This window comes from Lutjanus erythropterus, chromosome 4 (genome assembly GCF_056507025.1).
Source record: "Lutjanus erythropterus isolate fLutEry1 chromosome 4, fLutEry1.hap2, whole genome shotgun sequence".
In the NCBI taxonomy this organism is placed as follows: Eukaryota; Metazoa; Chordata; class Actinopteri; order Lutjaniformes; family Lutjanidae; genus Lutjanus; species Lutjanus erythropterus.
The window spans coordinates 29,651,826-29,670,382 of record NC_139320.1 but is presented as its reverse complement, the minus strand read 5'-3'; the positions used below and the strand labels follow the sequence as shown (position 1 = coordinate 29,670,382).

Genomic DNA, 18,557 nt, shown 5'->3' with positions numbered 1-18,557 from the left:
CAAAACAGATGAGCTGCCAGAAGATTTCATGAAGACAAGATTCAAGTACAAACATTGACTTTAATCTCAGAGCTCTCACTGTGACGGCACACAGAAAACACTTTTTTTTTTTTTTTTAAATAAGCTCCCCACTGGCAAAGTGTTTGGACACAATCAAGTGAAATCAGTCACCGACACGCTTCAGTTGCAGCTTAAACAGATGCTTCACGTTAACACTTTCTCACTAATTTCCCCCCAGATTTTACGAGGATGCAGTCGAGCTGGATGAGTAGTTACAGTCATCGATCATCCGTGTTTGTCTCTCAGCTCCGCAGCAAGGAAAAAAAAAAAGACGTGTTGGGACTTTTTAAGACTATTTTCATTGCAGTGAGTTAGTTAGTCAACATGTATTAATATTTTCATTTCCAATAGTTATTGAATTTTTCACCTCCTGACTTGATAATCATCATCGAGTAGAAATTAGAGGTACTTGTACTTCACTTGTTTTCCTTTTCATGCCACTTCATACTTCTACTTCACTACATTTCAGTGTGAAATATGGTACTGTTTCTTCTCTGCATGTATCCGACATCTTAAGGTTAAGTACAACAGTAAAACACTACTTTTTATTAATGAATTAGTAATACAGTAATAATCTATTAATAAAATATTGTATATCATAATATAACAGTCACAAGGGTTGTGCATTATCTGCATCGAGTACTTTTACTTTTAATACTTTAAATATACTTTCCTGATTATACTTAAATACTTTTACTCAAGTAACATTTTCAGTGCAGGATTTTTATTTGTAACAGAGTATTTTTACCACGTGGTATTAGTGCTTAAGTACAGGCTCTCCACCACTAACAAAACTTTATTCAATAATCTAAGATAGTCGTGTTCGATCGATCAGGATGTTCTCTGCTGTTCCTCCTCTCCTCCTTCCTCCTGCTCTTCCTGTGTTTTCTCTTTGCTCCTTTATTAATCCATCCGACTACGTTAAAATGTTTCCTGCCACAGCAGCTCAATAAAGCTTTCTGTGTCTCCACAACATTTATTTGCTTTAAAGGGAAGATATTTATGGGGATTAATTGGCAGAATCTGGCAGAAACAGAATGTAAAATTCATAAGTATGTTTTCATAACTGTATATTCACCTGAAAATAAAGTTTTGTGTTTTCGTTTAACTCAAAATTTGCAAGACTCTTGCGAGATTTTTCTTGTTTCAGGTCAAAATGTTTACTCTCATGAGATCTCTCGGGTCTGGGGTTCCCTTCTAGACATCACTTCTGCTGTTGCCTGCTGACAGTGATGGATGGATGGATGGTGACATTAATGTTCTTCAGATTTTACATAGTCGTTCGATGTTGGTTGCGACAATAGCCAGAAATAATGGAGAAAAGAAATAACGGACCACCTCCACCACATTTAAGTGATGGACTTCTGGGTGATACATACTAAAAAATATACATGAATTCACATTTTTCATCAGGTATTCAAGATTTTTAGGAATTTTCCTTTCTGTTAATATTTTTGATCCACTCTGACACATGGTGGTGAATCTGGAGAGTCTTTGCTCTCAGACAGCAGCTCTCTTCATGAAATAAAGGTTTGTGTATTTTGCATTTTGTTTTTTTGCAATTTGAAACGACTTGTTGGAGCAGCTGAACTGCACAGCTTCTTCCTGACTTCCTATACACTGCTGTTGAAAGTGACGTTACAAAAAAGTGTAAAAGTAGAAAATTGTGAACTTCTTATGACAGCGCATATTCATTCACACTCATACTGTACGGAGACGCCAGCGCAGAAATGACGGTACGTCGCCATGTTCGTCTATAAATCTTCCTCTACTCTCCTCTCTGCAGCTGGTTTTGCTCGGGTTCGTCCCTCAGATCACATCATGCATAAACACACGTGATACCGTCATGAAGTCATGAACCGTCATGATTTAAGATCATCATTACCATGTATCGCCCGCCCTGGACATGTATCCTTTAAAATATCTTCCCTGAATGTGCTCAGAAACACGTTCCTCTGCCTCCACCACAGCTGGACTGATGAGGTGTTTCAACAGCTCCATTATGTTAAAGGTGAAGCTGCGGCTGGAGCAGATAAAAAATGGCTCTTTGTACACATACATACATTATGAATGCTCCACTGGAGTTTGTTTACTTGTGTTTTACCACAGACATCGGTTTCTTTATAAACTGTTGCTGCTTTGTCGCTTTTCCTAGACAATAATTCACATTTTTGTACAACACTACCTCGGCGTTTATAATAAAAAATAAAACAGAAAAGACAAAAACAGCCTGGTAATCAGCCTCTGCAGACTGCTGACAGGAACAAGCTGCTCCTTTCTCCATCACTGCTCCATTCATCTGGAGATTAAAGCAGCCGTGACTGGATGTAATACATTTACTGGTCTTTAAAGCATGACGCTTCAAAATGACATCTCATAATCCACTGCTGCCTCACCTAAGATGTGTGTGTGTGTGTGTGTGTGTGTGTGTGTGTGTGTGTGTGTGTGTGTGTGTGTGTGTATCCAACCTTGTTGTGACCATTTTTAACTGTATTAACAGCGGCATCATTACTTTGACACATCCTTGGTGTTTATTGGTTAATATATGATAAATGAGGCTCCTCAGCTCTGCACACAGCCGGCGTCCTCAGACTCACTGAGACATAGAATTAATTGTTTGATCCTTTTAGTGAAACCACATAATAAGACTCAGAAAATCTGGGAAAAGATGAATATACAGAAAATTAAAAGAAGAAGTGCAGTTATGTTGCAGATTAGCTTTGGACAGCTGGTGTGGATATAATTAATATTAAAAAGCCCAGATTGAAAGATAAATAAAACAACAACATGTGACCTGTGACACTGAGGATGCACAGATAGTAACATCTAACTTAGTACTATTACTATTACTACATCTAACTTGTTACTATTTTGTAAATTAAGCACTTAAAGCAGCAAATAAACTCAGCAATGTGTTTCGAGGTGTATATAAAATCGAGGAATGAGTTACCTGAGTCATTTTTAAAGCCGTTGTAAAATACTGTATAAATGCACACCTGTGAGTGCATTACATGAGTGTTGCTGCACCAAAAAGATTCAACATGTCAAATTTTGTTGTGAATTTTTAGCTACTAAGTGGGCTAAACCTGGAAGAGTGGCTGAAAGACAACAGACAGGATGGAGGAAGAAGATAAAATAAAGGACGGAGACACACTGAAGTTAATGGCAGAGAAACTGAACAGCTGGAAAGGTCAAGAAGGTAACTGGGTCGACTGAACAGACCATGTGGTCGGACGCCTTATCAGTTTCATGCTACTGTGAAGAACAGGAAAGGTGAACCCCTGTGGTGTCAGCAGTTATGTTGACCTACATTTAACTGGTAATTTATCTGATCCTGGTGTGTGCTGAAGGATCCAGAGTTCATCATTAGCAACACCTTTGTTTGATTAGTGACAAAACTACAGCAAGAAGGATGCAACCAAACATCCCACCACCAAGCGTACTGTACCAAAGCTGTGGTATTTGGATCATCCCTTTTTCTAAAGCAGCTCCTTTGTGACAAAAGCTTCTCAGATACACGTTGTCTGACTGTTCTTATGTTCTTATTCATCACATCCAAACATGAAAACGAACGGATGGACAGAAATGTATGTGTCAAAACCTCATTTCTCATTTCTCACTGGTCAGTGTGGACGCTCTCTCAGACATCATGTAGTTGTTTAACTGTGTGAGCAAACCGAAAATAACAGATTTTAGGATAAAAATAATAATCCTTTCACATAACTCGCATCATCACAGCAGAAATTTAAAGTGGCTCCAAATCCCAGAAGAACCATTGAGTGGGATTAATTTTAGGTTTTAAATTGTTTTATTCCTCCAGCTGTAAAACAGCAGCTGGCGCATCAGAGCTCAGGGACGGTAAAATGGAGATGAGCTCATGTGTGACGGCACACTGTGTCTCATCAAACACATTCAACGAGCGCTTTACTCCGTCTGTCGCTACAACTGGACACCAAAATAACCTGAGGCACCCAAAAAACCTGAGGACTGATGTGGAAAAGTTAAAGAGGACTGTCTCATTCACACCAGGGGTTGACATTCAGCTTTATTGGCCACTCGACCTACGGGAAAGCCAAACTAACTTGTCTGAAAAATCAACTTGGATTTGGACAATTATATTATATTATACTGATAAACTTTTATATTAGTTTGGTTCAGTGTAGAACTTTTACTTGTAGCAGAGTAAGGCTGGTATCAGTACTCCTGCGTCAGTAATGGACCTGAATATCTCTAGACAACACACCCACCAGACACCTGACTGCACCTGTGTGTTTCTGGCCAAGCCTTCCCCTTTAAAGACGGTGGCTTTGTGCGTAACCTGTGTGTGAATCTAGAGGGGTTTGTTTGGAGAGTGAGCTAGCTAGCTAGCTAGCAGCTACGAATCAGGCTTAAGACAGTTAAAACAGCCTAAAACGGAACGTCTCCCAAATATAAATAGGTTTCAGAGCTGCAGAGCAGGAAGCCGCAGGGTTCAGATGATCAGATTTTATCTTGACATTTTTTCTGCAGCAGTAAAGAAGAAAAATAGCAATGACTCGCAGCTGCTAACTAGCTAGCTTTGAGTTCAGTGGAGCAGACAGCTCTGCAGAGTCGTGTAATTGCATGTTCATGCTGCAGCGGCCATAACTGTAAAGTTATATGGCAGAAACACCGGACCATTTTTGCAGGCTGGAGGAACATTGTTAGCCATAAACAATGATGGTCTGTTGTAATTCCACTGCGCAGTGCGTTTGAAATCAGAGCTGCCACAGTCAGAAACACAGAAAAATAGATGAAGACATTATTTTACACTTGTCCGATCAGAAACTGCTTGATGCATTCCAACTTCAACTTTTGCAAATGGGCAAAAGTTAATGTCGAGACACAAAGTAAGGCTGCCCTCCCGCGCTCCAAAAACTGTGATCTGTCAAGAAGACCCTGAGTCAACTCGCATATTGTCAGGAGCAACAGCGTGGAAGGCTGCAAACTTCACAAACCGAGTCTCCAAACTAACTGTAAAGGAAGTGCAGAAAGGATGATAGAGGAGCAGCAGGCATGACGCCGGACAGCGTGAGGCAGGGCAGCGCTGCTCCGGTCTGTGGCGGATGGTGGTCCACTGTGATTGACTCTGTGGCTGACAGCGCTGTCAGCAGCCTGGCAGGAGAGACGCTCTGTGGTACGCTGGGATTTTATGACTGAACTATTATTTTATCTGACCATGTGGTGCTCTGACATTTTAACATCACAAGTGACGACAAAAGATGTTAAAACGTGAGGCAGGTAGCCAGTAGGCTGATAGAGGAGTTTAGTATGTTAGTTGTATAGTTGTCAAGTCAAATTTTCGTATTGAGTCTGGTGCAGGCCTCACACAAACCACAGAAGAAGAAGAATACTGAGAGAAAGAAGGAAATGATACCTGGAAACACTGTGTTTCATGTTCCAACATTCAGAGAGAAACAGAGCGAGACTCCTTCTCTCCTCTCCCGCCTTCATCCCTCTCTTCCTCTTTCTTCCATCGCTGTCTCTCTTTCTCCCCCTGGTCTCTGAGCAGTGTGTGTGTGTGTGTGTGTGTGTGTGTGTGAGACTGAGAGCCATCCATCTCCCACCCCCGGGCGCCTTCTATAATTACAATGGGGCTGTCTACCCTCCATGCCAGCTAATGCTCCCCTCATTACTGTGTGTGTGTGTGTGTGTGTGTGCTTATCAAATACCCAAACACCACCACCTCCGCTCCTTGGTAATCACGCTGTACATCAGCTGTCACCTTTTCAGAGCTGAAACAAGAGGCACACACACACACACACACACACACACACACACACACACACACACACACACACACACACACACACACACACACTGCTGTGTTTTAAACAAGGTGTTTTCTTACATGTTTAATGTGTGAGGGCACCTGGCTCGATGCCGTGTGTGTTGTGATCACTGAAGCCTGCCTTCATTTAGTGATTAACAAGATAACCTGATACATGAGATAACAAGACACACAAACACACACAGACTCATCACCAGCACTGCACACTGACACACACCACTGCTTCGCTCCAAATACAATATTCATGCAACTCAACTTTTAGTGTCGTCCAGACAGTCAGCTGAAGTTTGTATGTAAGGGATCATGTACAGTGAGCTTCATGTTGGCGTCCTGAATCATCTTGTTGAGGTTTATTTCACAATAATGTCCTGCTTACTGGACAAATGATTATTTTCATAGTCAGTTAAAGTGTTGGCTATTTTCTGGTTATTTGCTTATTAATTGATTAGTTATTTGGTCGATAAAATGTCAGAAAATTGTGAAAAATGTTCATTAGTTTTTATCAAAACTTAAGGTAATGTCCTCAAATCTCTTATTTTGTCCACAAGCCAAAGTTTGCTGTCATACCAGGGTAAAGAAACCAGGAAATATTCACAATTAAGAGGCTGGAATCAGAGAGTTCAACTTTTTTCTTTAAAAAATTACTCAAACGGATTAATCGATTTATTATTACAGCTCTACACTGGACATTATCCCACTTATTACACAGCCACTTACTTTTCTCAAGAAACCCTTACTTCACATTTAATCGACTGAAAATTCATGTGCAACTATTTTGACAACCAACAGATTATAAATAGATTGACTGACCAACCTCTTAATTTAAATGTTAAGTATGAATGTTAAGTTGAGAAATTCCAAATGTTCTGCATATTAACAAGCATATAGATGGAAATAAGAGTGTAGGGTTTATGGTAACATCTATTGATGAAGCGGAGAACAAATCCACAAAAACAGAATGTCGCCATGTTCTCAGGCGGATAAAAAAGTTGGGTCTTAATTTCCTGTACATTTTACACCCCTTTACTTGGAAGCAACTACAACTGGACCCTTGAATTTTAAACTTGAATATGAAGCTGAAAGTGAAGCATCACAGAAGTTGGACTGGAATAAGCTGAATTTCTTGTGCGGTGGTTTTCAAACTTTTTCTTCCCGAGGCTCACCGAGGGGCAAGCCAAAATCTCAAGGCACACCTGAACCAGGCTCCCACCACACCATTCGAAAACCACTGACATGGAGCAAGACATCTGTGCAGTAAAACAGTGTCACGGATATCTAATTAAACTTCACCTCAAAGTAAAATGCAAAGTTAAGGCAGAGTGTGTGTTTTGTGTGTGTGTGTGTGTGTTTTGTGTGTGTTCTTTGTCATTAGTCTCTTTCTCTCATGCTCCTGTGGATTTTTGGAGATATTCCCAAAAAAGTATGTATCTAGGTGATGAAATTTACATGACACATTAGATAAACTTATAAAACAATGATCACTATGCTGCTGTTCAACAGCTCCAGCTCCCGTGAGGTTCTGAAAAAGCTTCTGTGGCTCAAGAGGGATGTTGCTGTTTACAAAATCCCACGAGTCTTAGCCATTGGCACGCTCCTCATGGGCAGCTTGTTCTCATTGCCAACATGTCAAATACAGCAGCTTGGGAGTCATTTCATTTCTGGAGGTGACCCTCAGGTGATGTTAATATGAATAGAAACCTGATTTTACCTGATTTTATTTATTTTATTTCCTTATTTTTAAATCGGCACCTTATTACTGTACAGCTGGTGTGTCAGTGAAGGTTACAGTGATGAAGGGATGGATGGAGGATGAAGAAAAGAGATTCCGGGTGTGGGCTGACAGATCTGCACTGCAGAGAGGAAGAAGAAGAGGAGGAAGGGAGAAAAAGAAATAGCTGCAGGAAAGAGACAGAGAGAGGAAGAGGAGGGGGTCGTAAAACACCGATGAAGGAGAGAGAGAAAAGATGTGAAACTGTGGGGGAGTGAAAGAAAAAGCAATAAGAGGAGATAAATACAGGTGAGAGGAAAACAACTGGGAAAGAAGTAAGAAGAGAGTGGGAAGGTGAGAGAATGACAATGAGAAAGAAAGAGGAAAAAGTGAGAAAGAGGAGGAGTTGGACTGTGGGAAATAAAAAACGAAAAGGCAAGAGGGAGGGAACGGAGAGAAATGGATGGCCGGGAGAGGAGAAGAAGCCAGCGGAGGAGGAGGAGGAGGAGGAGGAGGAGGAGGAGAGAGAAAAGCTAAACATTCAGCCAACTAGCAGCGAGAGAAATGTGAGACGAGGCAACGGAGTGGAAGAGAATTTATAATGGAGAGAAGGAAGGAACCACAGAAGAGAAGAACGCAGAGCGGAAGTCGAGTGAGTGGCTCCTTTTTTCATCAATATACCGCTTCAGGGCTTGTGTCCAAAAATAGTTGGTTTTTTTTTTCTGAGCAGCAGTGTCTTTTTTCAGTTGTTTCAAATGAGGAGAGAACGTGTGTGGCAGCATGCAGCCGCTGGGAAAAAGAAAAAAAGTGTTACAGCCAGCGTCTTATTTCAGAAAACACCAATATTTCTGTGCAGCCGCTCCGAGCGCATCAAGTTGAAAATCTCTGAACTTTTAAGAAGTGCGCCGGTGTCGCCACTGTCGCTACTTTTCACACAACCAATGGTATATTAAATAAGAAGGGTCTCTCTGTCCTTTTTATGACATGTCAGACAGACAGAGCAGAAACAAGAGACCACATCACATTTCGCTGTCATTTATAGTCGCACTAGTTTCTGTGTCCTTTCCTCTGTGTGTTGGAACGAGGGCAGCATTCAGCTCCTAAGATGGAATAAGATAAACTTTATTGATCTCACACCGGGGAAATTCACAAACACAAACGCACATACACACACAAACACACATATATACCCCTTTTTCCATACACATGTGCTGACTCAGTTTGACTCGGCACATCAGCCAAACAAGGCAGAGACTTGCACTTCCATTACAACAGGGCCACATGTTTGAAAGTGCATTTATTGGCAGCAACGACTCCCATCAGCTGAAATCGAACATGAAGCAGTGAGGTTCAGCAGATACCTGAAAGTACAAACACAGACGCCGGACAGAAACTAAACTTTAAAAACCACAGAGATTCAGTCAGAAGCTAGAAAAGTACTGAGAGCTGAAAGCAGACACTTAAAAATATCTTTCTCTCCTGCAACACACTTGTTTCAGGGAGACAAAGGGGTTGCCAAGGGGTTGCCAAGGTCGCTGAGACCATTTCAGGTGCAACTTGGCACAGGTTGGCACTATAAAGGTGGTAATGGGAAGGCAAATCAGTGAGGCATGGTTTGACTCGCTGTGCCAAAAAGTTTCAAAAGAAAAGCCCCCATCAGAGCAGGTGGAGGCTGAACCAGGTGAAGCGAAGGTAACGTCTTACTCGAATAACTTTTTTCACTTTTTTCTTCTGGTACTTCTTGCTCATTTTCCCATCTTTTTACACCTCGCCAAGTTGTTTTCCTCTGACCTGTCTTTATGTCCTCTTATTGCTTTTTCTTTCACTCCCCCACAGTTTCACATCTTTTCTCTCTCTCCTTCCTCTGTTCTTTTTCAGTGTTTTATTGTTTCTGACCCCTCCTTTCTCTCTTTCCTGCAGCTATTTCTCTTCCTCTCTTCTCTTCTTCCTGTCTGCAGTGCAAAGTGTTTACAACGACTCAAGTAAAAAACAGAAAAAGTAGAAAAGTGATATTAGATACAAGACACAGATATCATATTTAGTTACTACATGACCTACTTCTTGCTCAAAATGTTTTCAGAGACATATTTTAGTGATTGTTGAGCTGTAATAAGAGAAAGATTGTGACCAGGCAGGCCACCATCATATTCTGCTGAATGGACAAGCCAAAGCCAAGCACCGCCTGAATCATAGTGCATCACCCACCAGTTCCACAATCTTACTGGTGTCAAACAGTAGGTCACAAACCAATGGCATGGTGGCTCCATCCACTTATTATTCTACTATCTATGACACCTGTGCTCCTGAGTGCCTCCTGCCAGCAGTTTTCTGCCAAAGACAAGCACTTCATGTGCACATGCAATTAAATAAGCCCAGAGTGTAACAGTGCATCCCAGTTGTATCTGATGGTCAGTCTCATTTCTGGGACCCTTGATCATCACCTCTGCAAACACAGTCTTGCTAACAATATACTGTAGAACATAAAGAAATCCATAAAACTTGTAAATGTCAGTGTGTCCTGATGGAAAACCTGCATGTCTGTACTGAACAGCACAGGGCTGGCAGTGCTGTCGTCTTCCTCCAACTATATTGTCCCCAAGGGAAAATTTGTCTCACAGCCAGGTCAAACACAGAGCACCGACTTGGACATAAAACGTACTAAATACATAGAATGTAATACAAAATGAAAGGTGCTGCGAGATTGTTTGATCTTTGTAAATCCTGGATAATCCATGTCTATGTTGTCTGACTGCTGACGATTTTTTTCAATCAACCGGCCACAAATTGACAGAAATGGAAAAGCAGGTTATGGTAAAGGTTATGTTCCAGGCATCAGTGTTCGCTACAGCAATCTCCACCCCTGCAGTGTGCAGCACATTGAAAAATATGGTCTCACTTTCGGAGGCTTTTCTGGGGATGGGTGTCTGAGCAGGAGGTCAGACCTGGAGTGAAGTGCCTCCGGTGGAAGAAATAAGTGATGTGAGTTCTTGAAAAGTTTCCACGGTGCAAAAAAGACGAGCGAGCGAGACGGAGGAAGACATGGAAGATAGCAGCAAATGAATACAAAGAGATCTTTACGTGTGTGTGTGTGTGTGTGTGTGTGTGTGTGTGTGTGTGGAGAGAGGTCAGAATGCTAAGTGGTGATAAAGACAAACATATCGTTCCATCTCTGCTTCTTCCTGACCTTATTAGGATGTGTTAACTGAGGGGACGTCACAACACACACATGATTCAGCTGGAGAGAATAGTGTGTGTGTGCGTGTGTGTGTGGGAGGAAAAGGATGGAGGGAGAGAGGAATGCACCAGGGTGAAGGAAAATGTGTCATCTTAAACAAACACTTGAGTCAAGTCCTCTTCAAGTCATCATCAATTATATCCTTGTTATGGACACACACACACACACACACACACACACACACACACACACACACACACACACACACACATTCCCCTTTGGTCTCCTCTCTGAAAGCCAATAATGACCCACACACTCCTCCCCTCCACCCGTCCGCCACCACTGTATCCAGGCAGAAGCCATTAGAGACGACTCACACAGGAAAGGAACCTTTTGTGGACACAAGATGAATCACGTCAGGCGGCGTGGTGCCGCTCAGCGCGGCTCCGACTACACGCACACGCCTGTCGGCTGTCGACCCGATACACCAGCTTGAAATAAGACAGGAAGCTGGTCAAGCAGCGATGGTTTATAAGCCCATTCAAATATTCTTCATGGAGACCGTGAAGCGTTCAGAACTGATTACACAGTTGACTGAGTCTCTGCATGAAAGTGTCACTTTTAAACTTTGGTTTAAATGATCTCAAACCTGCTGGAGTTTCATGAATCTGCTGACAGGTCTTACAGATTTACTCTCAGTACGCTCAAAGGTCCAGTCAGGAATGACTGGAGATGACAAAATAACATTTAATCAACTCATGTATTACCTGAGGAGACATGCGTTCAAGATCAGGACAGTCAGGATCGTCAAACTAAATTAGCAGCAACACGTAAGACTCTGCAGCAGTTAACGTCACCATGGATACGATGTCAATGACGGGGAAATAAGACACATTAAAACCACAGTCATCTGTGGACACGTTCACTGTGAGTGATCTCTAGCTATGTTCAATGTCCCTAAAGATGTATTGATAAAAAAAATTTACTTAAAAATAGAAACACTCAACATTCATAACATTGTGTTCATAACGAGGTGTTCAGTGGGTCTAGACTGACTTGCCGTCTGGTCCACATCTGGACCTCGGTACAGACCTTGAGACGTCCTGGTCTAGTCACCAAACTGACTCCAGAAGTCCATTCCTCCAAATGAATTGTCTTTTGGGGGCTTTATCATATTCAAAAACTCACCAAATTTGGTGGTTGCATTAGTTACAGTGAAAATTTATGTGTATTATGGTTGGCGCCAGTGGGCGAGGTGAAATGGCTCAATAGCGCCTTCTAAAGAGTACAACCCAACAGCATGTTTCACCGACATGCACCAAACTCAGTATACAAACGTATCACACCCAGACATACAAAAAAGGCTCTTGGATCCATAGGCTAAACCCTACAGGAGTTTTCCACGTGTTGTACTTTAACAAACTCCTCCTACAGGATTCATCATAACGACTTCAAAATCACTGGCTACTATCCAGACTATTTTGTGATCAAAAGTTTTCAAAACATTGCTCTATCGTTAAAGGGTGCGGCTGTGAGGCGTCGTCGAATTTTGATGTCTCACCATGAAACACAAAATTGCTATAACTTGGGTATGAATGGTCCGATCTGCACCAAACTTCGTGTGTTTGATAATAATTGCACCTTGAACACAACAATACAACAATCAGGAGACAGTCATAGCGCCACCTACTGGCGGCAGGAAGTGACATCAAATTCCTTGTGAAAATTGCATGTGAAAATTCAGCGTCTTGTGGACCAGTCAGCGTCCTGCAACATGCTCACGGGTGCCACAGACCCCAAATGGTGGTACCTGATTAGAATAAGTCATGTGCACTTAAGTAAATAAACAAACATTGAAAATGTCAAATGAAATTTATGTCCACATTTAAAAATTACTACCAGAAGTATATTCTTTTTCTTACATATGTAGTTTTTTTATGACTAATATTGATTTTATTTATCTATTTTCTTTTTATTTAACAGCTCTGAAAAAAATATTATTCCTTTATTATTTCGTAAAGGACTTATAATACATGTCATCCCTCATCTCTTTCCTCCCACTTCTTTTCTCTCTACCATCAAAATGAAGGCAAAACAGCAACAACAAAACGTTATTGAGAATTCATGTTTATGGGTGTATTTTGTACACAAACCTACCTTAAAGAGGGGCTCAACAATCAGCTCCCAACCTATGTTTGACCATAGTCTCCCGTCATGGACCAGATTTTCTGAAGCCCGAAAGGTCGAGAGGAAGAGCACAAGTCTAGTTTTCTCCCAGATCACTTGAATTACATTACGCTGAAAGGGTTTTATTGAACTTTTGCCAAAAATAAACTGCCTACCTCAGCTTTAAGAAGGGTAAATCATGCTGTCTTTTTGGACATGAAAGAGAATTTTGACAAGACAGAAATCCGATACAAAGAGCTGCGACCAACATGTCAGAAATCTAAACTAGATGTATTGATTTTGTGTCTTTTTCACACGTAGGAGGGATGTTAGAGTTTTCTAATAGAGAAATATTGATTATACTTCAATTTTTTTCATCCGGTAACTCAAAGCTTGTGGTGTGCATCAGTCTGTGTTGTTCAGTGAGCAGTAATAGATGAGTTGATGGCTGAGAAGTAAAAAAAAAAAAAAAAAAAGTGGTTTGTTTTCTGCCTGAAGGTAACAGAGAGGTTATGGGTTCAAACCCCTTGGGGTCACAGATTTGTATTCTGCAAACTGAAGGACTGGGAGCAAAGAGGAAATATGAAAGCCTCTGGCAAACAATCCTTACATGATTTAGAAGATGAGTGTGTGAGGGTGTGCTGAGCAGGTAGTGGCACAGAAGCTCTGAGCATGAATGTTGTTAGAGTGTAAAGATTTATTTCCATCCAGCAGCTTTACTGTTTGACTCCTGCCCGAGGCAGAAACGTTGGCCTATCAATAAAGAAAAGCTGCAATAAAAGCTGATGAAAACAGATTTTTCTGTTTTAATGATGCTGCGGTTCCTGCTTCTCCTCCTCGACACAGACCACCCATTTGGTGTTTCCACTTCTCATTACATCACTTCACCCGAACAGAAAACCCTCAGAAATCAATGAAAACAGCAGCGGTGTCAAAGGGACTTAATGGTCTATAATGCACAGCCCGCAAAATGTAACAATGTCCCAGACTCAGGTTTTGGTTGCAGAGAAACTGAAGCCTGAACCAGAGATGACAAGTTAACATGTTGTTAAAATGATGTAAGAAGCAGTACAACTGTAGGTGACCGAGACATGCACTCATGTTTTATTTTTCCAACTTCATGTTCACTTTAAGGCTAATTTATGCCCCATTTACTGGGCATACCAAATTAGACTTGTCTGTTTCAAACAATGTAACTGGTACTTTCATGCATCCTTAAGTTGGCATGGATGTTGACCAATATATCCACTAGAGGGCGCAACTCAGAGTCAGACGTTACCCCAAAGAAGAAGAAAAAGAGTCAAACATTTTTTGATAGCCAGCGTGGTGATGCAGGAGGAGGTTGTAATAATGTTCCTCTTGAGAAAGAGGCAGAAGTGGAGGCAACGTTGCAGACGGCGGTCGTCTGTGTGGACATTAAATACACTGTGACATGAACTTCTTGGCTACACAACCCCGACCACCACAACATCCAGTGGTACTGCTCTGTTTGTCCGTACCTGTAAGCTATCAGTAAGCGTGCTCACATACAGTCGAAATGAACACAAAGAACAGAGAGGAGACCTTACAACTGCAAAAAACATAGTTTTTAAGGTTCCTAGAGGTAATTTGTTCTGCAGATTTTATACGATATGATAAATAAAATAAATGCCATGCCACTTTTACAGACATTTCATGTGTAATGTCTACACTTTTTAAGCTTTTCCTGTGACATTTCACGCTGTTTGGTCAACTGCATTTTATGACTTTTGGATGAGGTAACAACAGTCAGCTGACCTTTGTTGTCATGGTGATCTTTGTCGTGGTTCACGTTGTCAGAGTTTGATTAGATTTAGGAAAGTATCGTGTTTTGGGTTAAAATATTGTAAGTAAATTACTTACAGAAGTTAAGTTACGTATGTGTTGTAAGTACATCACAGACATCATGTAAATATGTTAAGTACGTTAGCATACGCGGCTAAAATAAATCAACATTGACTTCATGTTATATTTGGACACAAACTGCAGTCTCCTGGGTGAAAGTAATGTGTCTGTTGATTCCCTCCATCCACCCCAAACTTCTCCATATTCACACACACACACACACACACACACACACACACACACACACACACACACACACACACAGCAGACATTTCCACAGAATCAGAGACATTCTAAGAAATGTTGCTCAGAGGTAATAAAGTGTAATAAAATGTGATAAAATGAGAGTAATAAAGTGTAAATGAAGAGGACAAGAATAAAAATGATCATTGTGGCAAATACAGGAAGAAGAAAAGAAATGACTGGATCATAAATCACTGTGATGGTGGGTAATTATTCCAAAAGCACCTCTTCCCATTGGACGGTTGCCTGAGTCATTACAGGTTAGTTCTCCAATCAGAAGTATAACTCATTATATCATCTGAGCCGTGCTGATGGCGCCCAATCACTGTCACCATTAAACCTCTGAGATGGAGGGAAGGAAGGAGGAGGAGGAGGAGGAGGAGAAGGAGGAGGAGGAGGATGTAAAATGATGTGAATTTATGATCCACAGGCAACCGCTCTGTGATATGGAGAGAAACATAGAAAGAGACAGGAATAAGGTGTGAAAGACAAAAAAGAGGGAGGCAGGGACAAGAAGAGAAGGACAGAGAGACAAAGAAGAGATGGATGATGAAGAAAAATCAGAGGCCTGATTGAGGTTTTAGTCTCACTGCACAGCAGCACAATTCAGCAACACTTTCCTTCTTTACTACTGAACTGCCGACACATTTTCTGCAGTTCTGTTTCTGTCCAAGTTTTTACTCCTTCCAGCAAACTGAATGGAAACGCATCGTCAAGTTTATTTGCATATTTGCTTACAGCTACGGTGAGATATTTTATATAGAAATGCCCAAATTTTATCATCCTGAATGAAAGGGACTATTTTAAAGAAGAGAGTCAAATTGTCACTCACTGAGACACCACAGTGTTACACTGTTTGTCCAAATACAGTTCAGGAGTTTCTTCACAAAAAAACAAACTACATGGTGATGGTGATGGTGAAACACCTGCTGCAATGCCAGATGCAACCAGCGGAGAAGTTTTGAATTAAGTTGTTTCTATTGTATAGTGAATGTTTTCTTATGTAGATGTGTTTTTGTCTAGTTTTGTGTCAGTTTTCTCTAAGATGCAGTAAATACAGTAGTGGTATTGAAACTGAGTGTCCTGGGTTCACCTGATTGCATAAACTTAAACAATAAATGAATGAGATTGTTATTTATTAAAAACTTTTCAAGCAACCAGGTGACTTTACAGCAAATCTATGGATCTAGAGCTACAATTCTGGAGAATAATTTCAGATTTCATGGATTCATGTTTATGGATGTATTTTGTACGTAAAACTATGTTAAAGAGGTAAGAAGCAAACGTGGAAAAAATGTTGCATATTGAGTCTCATTTCCAGGTCGTCAAATACTGACATTTTAAGAATGAGACTCAACAATCAGCTCCCATCCTGTGTTTGACCAAAGTCTCCCGTCATGGACCAGATTTTCTGAAGCCCAAAAGGTCGAGAGGAAGAGCACAAGTCTAGTTTTCTCTGACTCCACTTGAATTACATTAAGCTGAGAGGATTTTATTGAACTTTTGCCAAAAATAAACTGCCCACCTCAGCTTTAAGAAGGGTAAATCATGCTGTCTTTTTGGACATGAAAGAGAATTTTGACAAGACAGAAATCCGATACAAAGAGCTGCGACCAACATGTCAGAAATCTAAACTAGATGTATTGATTTTGTGTCTTTTTCACACGTAGGAGGGATGTTAGAGTTTTCTAATGGAGAATCTCACAAAAGCTGAGCTTCTAAATAATTTCAGACATAGCCTGCATGTCCCAGTGGAAGTTATGGCTGTTCAGAGGGTTCAGATTTTGGTATTTTAGGAGTCATACCACTATCATACAATTTCTCATGTTTATAAGAAACAAAATTTAACCTTACAGGAGAAGTGTGTGATTTCCAGCGGTATCTAACGTTCAAACCTTAGATTGCAACTAAGAGGATGTACCACGACACCGCCCCTCTCTCACCAAGAGTACGGTGGCCGCCAGCGGACAAAAAGGCGAGCGAAAGCTCTCTCACAACAAACTACAATTATGTGTGTAGGATGAATTACCTGTCCAGCAGAAAACAGGCAACCTCGGCGTCACTGTGAAAACGTTTGTCCTCTATCAGCGATTTCCATCGTGTAAACACTATGCCGATGTTGATTCATGTTTTTGCCGTTTCCCGTCATGCTTGCGTTTACTTTCTTCGCGTCTCCGCTTCTTGGATGACGGGGATTCACTGTCCGCTGCTTTTTGTTCTGGTACAGTGTATGTATGATCCTCCATTTGTCAAAACTGTGCCAGTCAAGGTTCACAACGCTAAATGATCTGCCAGCAATCACCCGCGTCTATCCTCCCCGTCTACTTCCGTGTTTACGCTGCGGCGTCTACATAAGGTCGCCATGGGCTTCCCAAGACTCACCGTTAGTGCAGCGTGTCCGCTCTGCGCTGCCGTAGACGGCGCAGGATGATGATCTCCGTAAGGCGACCCGACCGTATGTAACTATAAATGGCTATTTCTAAAGTAACGGGAACATATAGATTATGAGTTTACGTTGATTGATAATAATAAATAACATACTTATATATAATATATCTCATTTATGTACATAAATTCCTGTAATTATTACACACTGGTCCTTTAAGTGCTCCAAACACTTAGCTGGGATTTATTCATCTTCTACTGTGGCTTACTTCAGTGGATCATAAGGAATTAGACGGTTTAATGCCAGTTTTTGAACCATGTTTTTAGTCTAGCAGTTGTGGTGACTTGTAGCACCTAATTTAGAGTTAAGAGGAATGAAGAGTCAGCAGTCAATATGAAATAAATAGTTCAATCAGAAAAAATAGTATTCAAAAACTGTTAATCACCACAAGGAGTCCTTGGGCATACAGTCATAAATATGCCCAAAAAATATCAGGCTGTAGAATGAGAGATCAGCTGTGGACACAGACAGCAGATCCAACCCTGAATAAATCGTCTCAGTGAAATATAACAAGGCTCCTGAAGAGCTCAGAGTGAAATCTGTATCTGCAGCCTCTTTTGCTTTCCTGACTTGGCAAAAGCTAGAGGCCGGTCAGGATAACACACATGAGTGAGGTGTGTGAAGTTTGCAGATGCTACTTTGCAGAATTTCTGGGTTTCAAATTTTGCAAAATAAAAAAGGCACCTCTTTTTGTTATTTGGGAATGCAAACTTGCCAAGTTCCATGTAAATAAAATATGCTTGAATGATGAATGCAAATATCAAATAAAACAGCAAAATACTGCAAAGCAATGAGCAGAAAAAAGGAAGCAAAAATAGAAAAAGTACAAGATTGAGACAAATGTTACAGATGTGGAGATAATCGTCTGTTTGTAATTGGCAAAAAGTCCCTGTTCTCCTGTTACACACTGCAACATTACATGAAGCCCTGAGGGAGGACACACACAAACACACAAACACACACACACACACACACACACACACACAGAGTACTCTAATGGGGCAACCGTGAAAAACACACATGCCTGTATTTACAGCACACACACAAACACACTCAAACACTTCGAAGATGAAACTGTAGTCAGAAG

General features: G+C 41.0%; 1 protein-coding gene across 1 annotated transcript in view; it reads right to left on the bottom strand.

Annotated features, from left to right (window-relative positions):
* The window catches only part of slc8a2b (solute carrier family 8 member 2b), a 238,522-nt gene that overhangs the window by 136,976 nt on the left and 82,989 nt on the right, over positions 1 to 18,557 (bottom strand). The gene's annotated exons all lie outside the window — the stretch shown is intronic.